This window comes from Lithobates pipiens, unplaced genomic scaffold (assembly GCF_037356315.1).
Source record: "Lithobates pipiens isolate NorthernLeopardFrog02 unplaced genomic scaffold, aLitPip1_a1.2 Scaffold_3, whole genome shotgun sequence".
Lineage (NCBI taxonomy): Eukaryota > Metazoa > Chordata > Amphibia > Anura > Ranidae > Lithobates > Lithobates pipiens.
Genome location: NW_027507790.1, coordinates 169,158,745 through 169,171,659, shown reverse-complemented (window position 1 = coordinate 169,171,659; position 12,915 = coordinate 169,158,745). Strand labels below are relative to the sequence as shown.

The window sequence follows — 12,915 nt, the reverse complement described above, 5'->3', positions numbered from 1 at the left end:
CTTAATATCTGCGGCTATCTTCATCATGTCCGTGAGGGTGAGAGGGTGGTCCGTCTGTGCATCCCTTACCTCCTCCTCATATGCGGATTGGGAATCCTCGCTGAACTCGTCTTCACCACAAGGCAGCGCCATCTTGGATAAGGCCTTGCTGCGGCGGGGCTGTGTTTTAAAGATGTCCGGGATGCTCCTGGTGCCCGGTGTCGGTGTGGAACGACGGGAGCGGCTTCCAGAATTGTGGCGGGTGGGTCTGCTCATGATCTCCGGTGGTTATGGTGGATATTGCGCTGTCAGGGCTGAGGGTATAACGGAGCTCCTCTAGCCTGCTGCCATCCGCTCCGAGCTCCAAGCCACGCCCCCTGACGGAGCACACTTTTTACTGACAATAACCATAACAAAGTAATTTGCATGATTACACTTCAAAAATCAACATAGCATGAAATTATCAGCCCCTGATATTTACTGACAGTTGTAAAAAAAAAGCACAGATTTTTACAATCTGTCAGCAAAATTTATTTGCAATCCTGCAATACAGTGAAGAGGTGGAGGAGATAAGAGATGCCACACAAGGGATTCGGAAAATCTATATATAGTGCCCTTTGGTACCTGTGGTCCTGGAGGTGCGAGCACGAGTGGCCTCACCCGTTCACTTGCAAGTTATATTTTGCACAAATATTAAAGCACTATTTACTTGGAATTGGAGGACATTAATAGTATATTTATGGAAACATTATTTGCCATTTTGCACATTTGTTTACTATTTTTTGCACTGTAGCACTTTTAAGAATATTCTTTGATAGAGTTGTGTTATTATGATTTACATATTGGTATCAATATCACTGATGGAAGTATTTTATTAGATTGGCACATATCTTGTTCCCAGCTGGGAGATGCACTTTTTACCAAGTACAATAATTATTTAAAGGGAAAGGTCACTTTTTTACCTTTTTAGTTTCTATTTAAGCACTGACGCTTGGCAGCACCACTTACACCTCTTTTTCTGAAAGATGCATATACTTATCTATATTCAGGCCACTCTGGTCCAGTCACATGATCGGCTTCCCTCTCTTTGCTAGCTGTGGCCTCGGGTGGAGGGATACAATAATGAATGGCCCATAGAAAGTCTATGGGTGATGTCAAAGCTCAGGCATTCCAGCCATTGTTGGAGCACTCTCTCTCTCTTTCCTCTCCCCTGTAGCCGGCGCTGGCTGCTACAGGGGCCATCACAAGACCAGACCAAATCAACCTAAAAACAGGTAAGTGTATGTACCGTTCTTCTATAAGTTAGTTAGTAAAGGTGTAAGAAGGGGGATGCGTATGTTTAAAGATTAGTTAGTGATCTCTCAGAATTCTACTTTAAAAATTATAATATTCCACAGATGGCCTTACATTCTCATCAAGTGCCATTTGACATGATGCAGAATATATAGCTGGTAGGCAGATGCAGTCTGCTTTCTCCACTGTAGGTGGCGTTCGACTGGAATGGTATCACAGCCTGGAGAGGAAGTCAAGGGAAACGTGGTTTCTCCGTGGTTTCCTGGTGGCAGCGTTTTGGAGAGCTATGCTTCATCAAGATGACTCTTGGCAGTGATAGCAACAGGGAAAGGCTCCAGGCGACTATGGACTCGCAATCCTGCACTGTACCCTCCCTTTTGGTACTGGACCAGCCAGGTCGCAATCCACCCTCTGAAGACAGATGCTGTCAGTGCATCTCTACCAGCTGCTTCCCTGCCAAAAACTATACTGTATGTGTTACCCTAGCGGAGCTCTCCCGCTGGGGTTGTTTGTAATTTGCATTTTCTGCAATATAAGTTCTGAGCTTATCTGTAACCAGACCCTGGGGTAGATTTCCTAAACTGGTGCACTGAGAATCTGGTGCAGCTGTGCATGGTAGCTAATCAGCTTCTAACCTCAGCTTGTTCAATTAGGCTTTGACAATAAAACCTGAAAGCTGATTGGTTTTAATAAAAAATGTGACGTATTTTGCTCTCTCCAGCTTTAGTAAATAAACCCCCTTTGTGTCTTTACCAGGGGTGGACTGCCAACTCATTGGGCCCCCCCCTGTGTCCCTGACACACTGCCCACATTACAGAGGTTGGTCCCTACCCCCTTCAGCTGCAGAGGCAGTAGCTGAAGAGGTACACTTCCTGCAGCAGGAATTATAACCCATGTTGCTTTTGGTGGATGATCACAACCCATTCAAGTAAATAGGGCCACTCTGCAAACATCCTGCAACTACGTGTAATGCATGCAGTTGCAGCATGCTAGTGTGGGATCGAAGGGGTTAAATCAGGTTACGAGGAGGCAATACAACACCTCCTTATTGCTTGCTTTAACCCCCTGGTCGCTGTACTGCACAAGGTTGCACCGCCTTTGCAGAGCAGCCCCATTCACTTGTATGGGTCACATTTGGCAGGAGTGACAGAGTGTATAATTCCTGCTGCAGCTGCAACATGTTTACACCGCTGGCCACTGCAGTTAAAGGAGATGTGGTTGGGGTGGGGGTAAAAGAGGGCTAAACTATGAGGTTTTACCACCCCCAAACTGTGAATGTAAACAAGCCCCAGTTGTTTTTTAGGGGACCCTTGGATGAGGACAGAGAGGGGCCCCTGGGATGAGGACAGAGAGGGACCTCTGGGATGAGCACAGAGAGGGGCCTTGGGATAAGAGCAGAGAGGGACCCCTGGGATGAGGAGAGAGAGAGGGACCCCTGGGATGAGAGCAGATAGTGGCAGGTGGCATCTTTGATTTGGGGGAGAAGGGGGCAAGAGGACATGTGCTAGGAGGGTGCTTTTGGAGGGGAGATGACTTGTGCTAGTGGGGGAGTGGGGGTGCCTGTGCATCCCTGTTACCTGCACCCCCTCCCCCCTTCCTGGTGGTTACTGTGTCCCCCTCCTCCATTCATAAGCAGACCTCAGGTAGCAGATGTATCAGCAGGCCTCTTGCAGTGTAAGATCTCTCCAACCTGGTACCTCCTCCTCCTGTCTGTGTACATTTGAGCAGTGGAGGAGGATCCTCAGTGAGCTCTCTCTGAGTGATGTGCAGGATCAGTGGGGAGAGAAGCCAGTGACGGCTGCCACAGAAGGGCGATCGACGTATGAGGAAGCTTGCGCAAAGGAAATTATACTTGTGGCTTGTGGGGTACAGTGACTCTCACATGGGATACAGAATTCTCCACATCAAGACACAAACAAGGTAACTATCAGCAGAAGTGTAAGTGTCGGTGAAACTTCAGTGTGTTAATAATTTCATGAACAAATACTTCAAATGAAATACTGGTTCACACTTGGGCGACCTGTCAGGCAACTTAGGTCACTGACAAATCACACTCCATGCAGTGCAATGGAACAGTTCCAAAAGGAGCGACTCAAGTCGCTCCTACTTATAAAAAGGTTCCTGTACTACTTGGGGGCAACTTCGGAGCAGCTTGCATTGACTTCTATTAACCACTTGCTTACTGGGCACTTAAACCCCCCTCAGTCCCAGACCAATTTTCAGCTTTCAGCGCTGATGCACTTTGAGTGACAATTGCGCGGGCATACAACACTGTACCCAAATGAAATTTTTATCATTTTTTTCCCACAAATAGAGCTTTCTTTTGGTGGTATTTAGTTACAGCTCGGAGTTTTATTTTTTGCTAAACAAACAAAAAAAGATGCAAAAAAAAAAAAAAAAAAATCATGTTTTAATAGTTTGTTATAAAATTTTGCAAACGGGTCATTTTTCTCCTTCATTGAAGTGCGCTGATTAGGCGGCACTGATAGGCTGCATTGGTGGGCACTGATGGGCTGCATTGGTGGGCACTGATGGGCTGCATTGGTGGGCACTGATAGGCTGCACTGGTGGGCACTGATAGGCATAGTTAAGGCGGCACTAATAGGCACAGATAAGGCGGCACCGATGGGCACAGATAAGGCGGCACTGATGGGCAAAGATGGGCACAGATAAGATGGCACGGATGGGTGGCACGGATAAGTGGCACGGATGGGTGGCACGGATGGGCACTGATAGGTACCACAGATAGATGGGACTGATGGGCACTGATAGGTGGCACTGATAGGTGGCTCTGATAGGTGGCACTGCTGGGCACTGATGGGCGGCACTGCTGGGCACTGATGGGCGGCACTGCTGGGCACTGATGGGCGGCACTGGGGTGCAGCACCTGAGGCAGATTTTGGGTGGCACTGTGGGTGGCACTGCTGGGTGGCACTGTGGGTGGCACTGTGGGCACTGCTGGGTGGCACTGTGGGCACTGCTGGGTGGCACTGTGGGCACTATGGGCACTGCTGGGTGGCACTGACAGGGGGGCACTTACTTTATTCAGGATGGCACTGCGGGTGGCAGGTGGGCACTGGCAGGGGGCAGGTGTCCTTTTATATTGCTGGCCGTGATCGGGACTGATGTCCCGAACACGGCCGCCGGCGATCGGCTTTTTTTTTTTCTCCTCGCGCTGTCAGCGCGAGGAGGAATACTAGCCGATTACCGGCTCCGTTTTATCACATGATCAGCTGTCATTGGCTGACAGCTGATCACGTGATAAGGGGTCGGGATCGACCCCTTACACGGATCGGTGATCAGGCGAGTCTCACGGACTCGCCGATCACAGAGCGCGCCGCGCGCGCCCCTCAGGGGGCGCGCAGGCCGCTCGTAACCAGGACTACGTCAATAGACGTAGTCCCGGAAATGTGGGTCCGCGCTATTGCCGTCATTTTGCAATAGCGCGGATCCCAAGTGGTTAAAGAAGTTGTGTGCAAGCCGTGCCGAGGTCGCGCTGTGCGGGGCAGCTTCAGAGTCAGACTATGAGGCCGCCCCAGTGTGAACCTGTACTAAGGGAAACTCCACATCAGTATCACATGACGATAGCCAACAAAGTGACAGGCTACGAGAGACTTCAATCAGGAGACCCCCCCCCAGAAGCAATAAAATCATCCCAGTCAAACCTCTCTATGTTGTTCACGTAGCTTTTAAACCAGATTCATGGGATGAGATGCAAAGACTTCCAACTCAAACAAAAGTGGATCAGAACTGCTGATGAAGATGGCAGATGCTTTGACAAAACCGCTTACAAGAAACAGATTTATAGAACTGAGATCTGAAATGGGACTAATATAAGGAGTAGTTGTTGAGTGGGGGTGTTGAAATACATTGTTCGTGTATTTTAGTACAACCACAGGTTATATTCTTCAGGCAGTGTTTATAAGTTTGTAGCTGCATCTATGGTATGCTCTGTCTTTTCTCTGATAATAAAGTACCCGTTTCTTGTCTGCAGTTAAGCAGCAGTGTCAGGTCACCTCAGACCAGGTGTCAGATGCACTCCGTAGGATTCGGAAGTGCACTGCTAAGGTAGTGGACCTTAGAACTGACTGCTTCTGATTGTACCCAGGGAGATTCAGTAAGCAGGTCTACTGGATCACTAACACAGATCCCAGTGGGAGCTAGAGCATAAATTCCCCAGGGCACAGAGTCTAAGAGCCAGCAGGTGTTCAACAGAGCCTCCAGTGGTGAGGATGGACTTCGCTGCAGTCTGGCCCTAGATCGCTGCCCCTAGGGTTTCACAGCTCACGCTCACGGTAGACTACAGGAGAAGGAAACAGCAGGCTGGAGCAGCAAGGATAGTAAAGGGATAAGGCAGAGGTCAGGGCAACTAGCAGACAGGATCAACTGAGTACACGCCAAGGTTTCAAGGTCACAGGCAGACAGGGATGGTCGGGGACACACCAAAAGGTCACGTTCACAAGCAGACAGGAATAGTCGAGAACTCGCCAAAGTCAGTAACTGAGACAAATGTAGAGCACACGGCAAGCAGGAACCAGGAAGCCAAACACAAATCCACGTGAACTGTAGAGCTATATATAGAATTTCTAACAAGAGGGCCTCTTGGTATCATGTTGCACCCTAAATATGGGTGTCAAGTGGACAGCATGCGGTGATTCTTCTGCCCAGGAGCAGCTGCCAAATTTGAAATCTTTGAGGCTCTGCCCACACAACCGTGCCATTTATCGAGATCCGTGAATGAATAAACTACACGCTGCATCTTCCAATGCTGCAGATAGAGTTGCAGTTTCCAGTGGAATACAAGTGTGATGATTACTTCATTCAGTCCATTTTAACACTTACTTTCTAAGGATACATTTGCATGACATTTAACCAATCTGTGAATCCAAGCAGGAAGAACACTGATTCCAGTGGCTGGGATTGATATCTGTGTGTGGCTAGGAAAGTACATCTAGCCATGATCCCTGCAGGTCATCACTGGCTGTGAAATATACCAACAGACTTGGGGGGGGGGGCACACCCTAAAAATGCACAGGTGGACACTAATGAAAAGGTAATGAAAGGGGGGGTGCTCTGGCCCAAGGGATCTGGTCAGGACCTTTACAATATACAGACTTGGAGGGCACACCCTAAAAATGTGTTTACATTCAAGATGGTGCTGCTATAAGACAGCAATCAGAACAAAATAGATTACAGTGCACGCATACAGAAGTGACATTTAAATCCTGCAAGGCCATTTAAAACACCTAAACATATTCAAAAATATGGGGATTTGGTTATACCATATGTGTTATAGGAGGACCCATTATAGTTCTCCCATGAAGAGGAATTTGTCTCTCATGGTTGAGCTGCAGGACCTTTTATTCTATGAATAGTGTAGGACTCACTGATAATGGGGTGCTTTGATGCAACAGTAGGCTTAGCACTATATGGCCATACATCCGCCAACAGTCTGTCACTGCACTGTATAGGCTCAGCATCCTCAGCTATTCAAAAATAGGATTTTTATAACAGCTTACCTGTAAAATCCTTCTTTTTGAAGTACATCACGGGACACAGAGCCATAGTAATTACTATGTGGGTTATAGGCCACCTTCATTTCCTATATAACCCCTCCCACTACTGAGAGTACCTCAATTTTTGTAGCAAATCAATACACATGTATACCAGAAAGGGGGGGGGGACCTCTGTGTCCCGTGATGTACTTCAAAGAAAAGGATTTTACAGGTAAGCTGTTCTTAAAATCCTATTTTCTTTAACATACATCACGGGACACAGAGCCATAGTAATTACTATGTGGAATGTTCCAGAGCAATGGCAACTTGAGGGGAGGGGGAAACAACAAAAGTAGGGCACCATGAGATCAGAGGACTTATACTGCTGCCTGCAGCATACTGCGCCCAAAGGTGATATCTTCATGTCTTTTTACATCCATCTGATGGAATCTGGTAACTGTACGGACTGAAGACCAAGTTGAGGCCTTGCAGATTTGAACCATGGAAGCTTGGTGATGCACTCCCTCGAAGCACTAAAAGTCTTAGTGGAGTGCGCTTTGATTTGAGAGGGTGGAATCTCCCTCTTTAAACCATAAGCCTGAACAGTTACTTGCTGAATCCATTTGAATCTGAGCAGTCACCTTCAAGTAGACTGAGTGCTCTCACCACATCAAGCGAATGTAGTAATTTCTCTTCCGTAGAACAGGGTTCTGGGAAAAATGAAGGTAGAACAATATCCTGGTTTGGATAAAAACTAGACACTACCTTAGGATGAGGACGCAATACTACCTTATCCTTGTGAATAATCAAATATGGCTCTTTATAAGAAAGAACAGCCAACTCTGATATCCTTCTTGCAGAAGATATGGCTACCAGAAAATGAGTTTCCTTGTCAAAAGGACCAAGGGAATATGATGTATCGGCTCAAAAAAGGCTGTTTTAGCATTGCAGACAAAACTAAATTCAGTCTCAAGGGTTCAGGGGTGACTAACCGGAGGATTAAGCTATGAACCAAGGAATGTGAAATACCGAAAAGGCCGAGACCTGGCCTTTGATAGTACACAAGGCCAGCTTAATTTCTAACCCCATCTACAGAAAGTCAAGTATTTTCCCTATGACATACTTCCTGGGGTGCCAACCCCTTGATTCACACCAGGAGACATATGCTTTACAGACTCTATAATAATATGATTCTAGAAGCCAGCTTCCCTGCATTAATAAAGGTAAATACCATTGGACCTAACAGCCCACGCTTCTTCAAAATGTGGGACTCAATAGCTAAACCGTTAAATTTAGCGTTTGTAAGGTAGGATGGAATACCGGACCTTGCGAGAGAAGGTCTGGACGTGGTGGTAGGGTCCATGGGTCTCCTACCGCCAGCCTTATGATCTCTGCATACCAAGATCTTCTGGGCCCTGCCGGGGCCACAAGAATCACAATCTCCCTTCCTGCTTGATCCTGCAAAGCAGTCATGGAAGCTGAATAGGCAGAAGTGCATAAATCAGTGAGAACTGATACCACATGAACACTAAGGCATCTGTTCTGCATGCTAGCAGATCCCTTGTTCTTGACACAAAGTTGTCAATCTTCTTGTTGAACCTGCACGCAAACAGATCTACGTCTGGGATCCCCCATCTTCGGCATATTGCCAGAAAGATATTGAGATGAAGGGAACATTCCCCCGGGAACAACTGCTGGTGACTCAAGTAGTCCACCTGTCAATGTTCTATTCCCGGAAGGAAGACTGCTGATAAGCAAGGTACATTGTTTTCTGCCCAAGTTAAGATATGATTCACCTCTCTCTGGGCCGCACGACTTCTTGTGCCCCCTTGGGGATTGATAAAGGCCACTGCTGTGGCATTGTTGGATTGGATCCTAACAGCACAATTCCATAACCTGAACATCCAGGCCCTCAGGGCCAAGCACGCTGCCCGGATCTGTAAAATGTTGATGGGCAAGGTCATCTTTGACCTGGACTATTTCCCTTGGACAGATGCCTCTTCCAGGACTGCTCCCCAACTCGAAAGGCTGGCATCTGTTATTACCATCTTCCAAGTAGCTGGTAGGAAGGATTTTGCTTTGTGCAGATTCTTGGTTATCAACCACCAACTGAGGCTTCAGCGCATCCTAGAGACAGACACGCTGGGAAAGCTAGAGCTTGGACCTTCTTGATCCAAGCTGATAAGATACTGTTTTGCAGCAGCCTCGGATGAAACTGGGCATAAGGAACGGCCTTGAATGAAGCCACCTTCTTTCCCAACAACCTCATGCAAAGTCGTATAGGAGGATTCTTCTTTGCCTTGACCACCTGAATTGGTTCCTTTATGGTACTGATCTTCGCCTGGGGCAAGAATACAATTTTCTGGGCTGTATCAGTAATAAGACCTAAGTATTCCAATAAGGAGGATTGCTCTAGGTTAAGAATCCAACCTAGTTATTCCAGGTAGCTCACTGTAGATCCTACTTTGGTCTTAGCAGGCCAACGACTGGTCTATCAAGAGCAGATCGTTGAGGGAAGCTATAATCGTTATACCTTGGGCCTTAATCCGGCTACAGGAGGGGTCAGGACATTTGTAAATACTCGAGGTGCAGTAGCTAGACCAAAGGCAGAGCTACAAACTGAAAAATAAGATTTTCTACCTTGAAACGTAGATATTTCTGGTGAGCGGGAAATATAGGCATATTGGAGGTATGCATCCCTGATGTTTGTTGACGCCAGAAGTTCTCCACCTTGTAGCATGGAGACCACTAATTGGATTGACTCCATGCGAAAAAAGCAGATATTCATAAACAGGTTTAGATCCGTGAAATCTAGAATGGGTCTGAACTACCCATTTGGTTTTGATACCGTGAAAAGGTTTAAATAAACCCCCAATTCCTGCTCTTGCATGGGAACCACTAAGATCAATCTTTTGAGACAACAGATGGTCCAATGCTTGAAAGAGAGACTTCTTTTCCTCTGGAATCTGAGAAAATGAGGAGACTGGGAATTTCCGAACTGCTTTTACCCTAGAGTTATTGAGAAAGTCACCCACCTGCAGCCTATGGCACCTGGTATTCCCAGGTGGTCCCCAGGTACTGACCAGGCCCGACCCTGCTTAGCCTCTGAGATCAGATGAGATCAGGCATTTTCAGGGTGATGTGGCCGTAGGCTCTGATACTCTTCCTGCCAGACCCTTGAGAACTGCAGAAGTCTTCCCCCCACTGGAGTGAGCGGGGGTGCTTCAGTTTCCCTCTTGTACTTGACGGCAGAGGCCGTCGTGACTGCCCGGAGGCAGATGCTCCTGGCACTGGAGGAGACTGTTTAAATGAAATACGTTTACTCCTCTTCCTAACTAGCAAAAGGGTACCTTTTCCACTAGAATTTTTTTGGGATATATTTATCCAAATCATCCCCAAACAGCCATTCACAGGAACTTTGCATGACGCTTCGGCTGGCCAATCTTTCAACCATAAGATTCTATGCCTATGCACCAGCCCAAGCGTAAGGCTCGGGGCTTGAAAAATAGAATCTCTCATGGCGTCTATTGCCAAACATAATGCCAGTGGAACTCGGCTGAATCCTGGGCCTGCTGGTCAGAAATAACCTTGAGCACCTGTTTAAACTGGTCTCTCAAGGACTGACACACACCAATTGCTGCTAGCCCAGGTTGAGTCACAGAAACAAAGAGGTTTTTTTTTTGTTTTTTTTTTAATAGGAATTCCCAACTGCTTATCCGTTGGATCCCTAAGCATTTGTGAATGAAGGTTTGACTTGTCTGATAGACAATGCTCAGAGGATATAGCAGCAACAATCGCTGGTATCTCCCACTTCTTAGTGAATTTCTCCTCCATAGGATAAAGTGTTAAAACTTTATGAGGAGGAAAAAAATACTTATCTGGGTGATCCTCACTCAGAATACATAAGCCTTTCCAGCAGCGAATGGACAGGAAAGGCATGCGCAGCCTAAGGAGGCTTTAGTGAACCCAACAAAAAATGGGCATATCAACCACCTCAATGAAAAGTAGCAAATATGTGGAGCGGACAATTTCAGTATGAATTGCACCATCAATCTTTCAGATTTTGAAGCCGATCCCCCTGTATTTGACCCCTCAGAAGAGGAGTCATCAGCCTTTTCACGGTCCCCTGTGGGAAATTTATCTACTCCTGCCTCCAGATCCTCAGTTTGAGGGTCCTGGGTAATGAAAAGGAACCCGTCGCATTTTATCCCATTCTGGGATGCGATAAAAGCTGCTAGCCAATCCTATCATGGCTTGAGGAACAACTCTCTTCAGTAATATAGACAGTAATATTTGATAGCCCTGATCGCTTAGCCTGAATGGCCACCCCAGACTCAGGGGAGGATGCCATTGTAGAGATTATTTAGGCTGTTTAGAACTTGAAGTCCCTTTTAAGCACTTTTTGGGGTATTTCTACCTCCCCTTCTGACCATAGCCCAATGCACAAATGCAGAAATACTTCCAGAAGAAATCGCATTCACTGCTTGAGCAAATAGTCCAGCAACTGTCTCTGCTATTGACGTTCAGCCTGATGCTTCAGTAAATGTGCCAAGGGAATGCCTGTGTCACCACTTACATGCCCCTTTTTGCTTTTGTCTCTTGAAAAGCTGCAATCAACAAAAATGGAGCCATTTAAAAATTCTCCCACGCTGGTGGTTGCCACATGATAATGCCACGCTAAGCCACACCCACTCCGTACTCCCACCATGGCCCCCCTCCTCTTTTAAAAAAAAGACTTTTTTCCCGTGCAAGCCTCCGATCCAATGGGATCGGCGTGTGTGTGTGGGGGGAGAAGGGGCGGCGAGGAGGAGAGCTGTGACAAACCATCGTACAAAGGTGGTGGAGAATGGAGTGGCATCCGCTGATCGTTCTGGCTTCTCCCTCTACTCAGGGAGAGGGGGAGAGCTTTTGTCCAGGTGGGGGATATTTTTAGGAAAAAAATCGCCCCCCACCATCTTACCGGAGTCCTGTGACTGCAAGCCGGAGAGAAGTCTGTCAGCTTCCGCTGACACAGCATGATCTGAGAAATGACGAATGACAATATTTACTTTTTAACCACTTCAGCTCCGGACCAATAAACACCTTAAGGACCAGAGGTCTTTTTGCAATTTCGCACTGCGCTGCTTTAACTGGTAATTGCGCGGTCATGCAATATTGCACCCAAACAAAATTTGCATCCTTTTCTTCCCACAAATAGAGCTTTCTTTTGATGGTATTTGATTGCCTCTGCGATTTTTTTTTTTTGCGATATAAATGGAAAAAGAGCGAAAATTTTGAAAAAAAAAGATATTTTCTTCTTTTTGTTATAAGAGAAATCGAATAAACTAAATTTTAGTCATACATTGAGGGCAAAATTTATTTAGCCACATGTCTTTAGTAAAAAAAATGTCAATAAGCGTATATTTTTTGGTTTGCGCAAAAGTTATAGCGTCTACAAACTAGAGTACATTTTCTGGAATTTACACAGCTTTTAATTTATGACTGCCGATCTCATTTCTTGAGGTGCTAAAATGGCAGGGCAGTACAAATCCCCCCCAAATGACCCCATTTTGGAAAGTAGACACCCCAAGGAAATTGCTGATGGGTATGTTGAGCCCATTGAATATTTATTTTTTTTGTCCTAAGGGATTGAATAATGACAAAAAAAAAAAAAAAAAATTTTTTTTACAAAAAGTTGTCACTAAATGATATATTGCTCACACATGCTATGGGCATATGTGAAATGACACCCCAAAATACATTCTGCTGCTTCTCCCGAGTACGGGGATACCACATGTGTGGGACTTTTTGGGAGTCTAGTCGCGCACGGCACCCCGAAAACCAATCACCACCTTCAGGATTTCTAAGGGTGCAAATTTTTGATTTAACTCCTCACTACCTATCACAGTTTCGAAGGCCATAAAATGCCAAAATAGCACAAAACCCCCCCAAATGACCCCATTTTGGAAAGTAGACACCCCAAGCTATTTACTGAGAGGCATGTTGAGTCCATGGAATATTTTATATTTTGCCAAAAGTTGCGGGAATATTACAAACTTTTTTTTTTTTTGCACAAAGTTGTCACTAAAAGATATATTGCTCACACATGCTATGTGCAGAAGTCAAATTACACCCCAAAATAAATTCTGCTGCTTCTCCCGAGTACGGG

General features: G+C 46.2%; 1 pseudogene; it reads right to left on the bottom strand.

Moving 5' to 3' along the window:
• Positions 1 to 9,806: 9,806 nt before the first annotated feature.
• On the bottom strand, positions 9,807 to 9,920 carry LOC143941562 (5S ribosomal RNA; annotated as a pseudogene).
• Between the last annotated feature and the right edge of the window lie 2,995 nt (positions 9,921 to 12,915).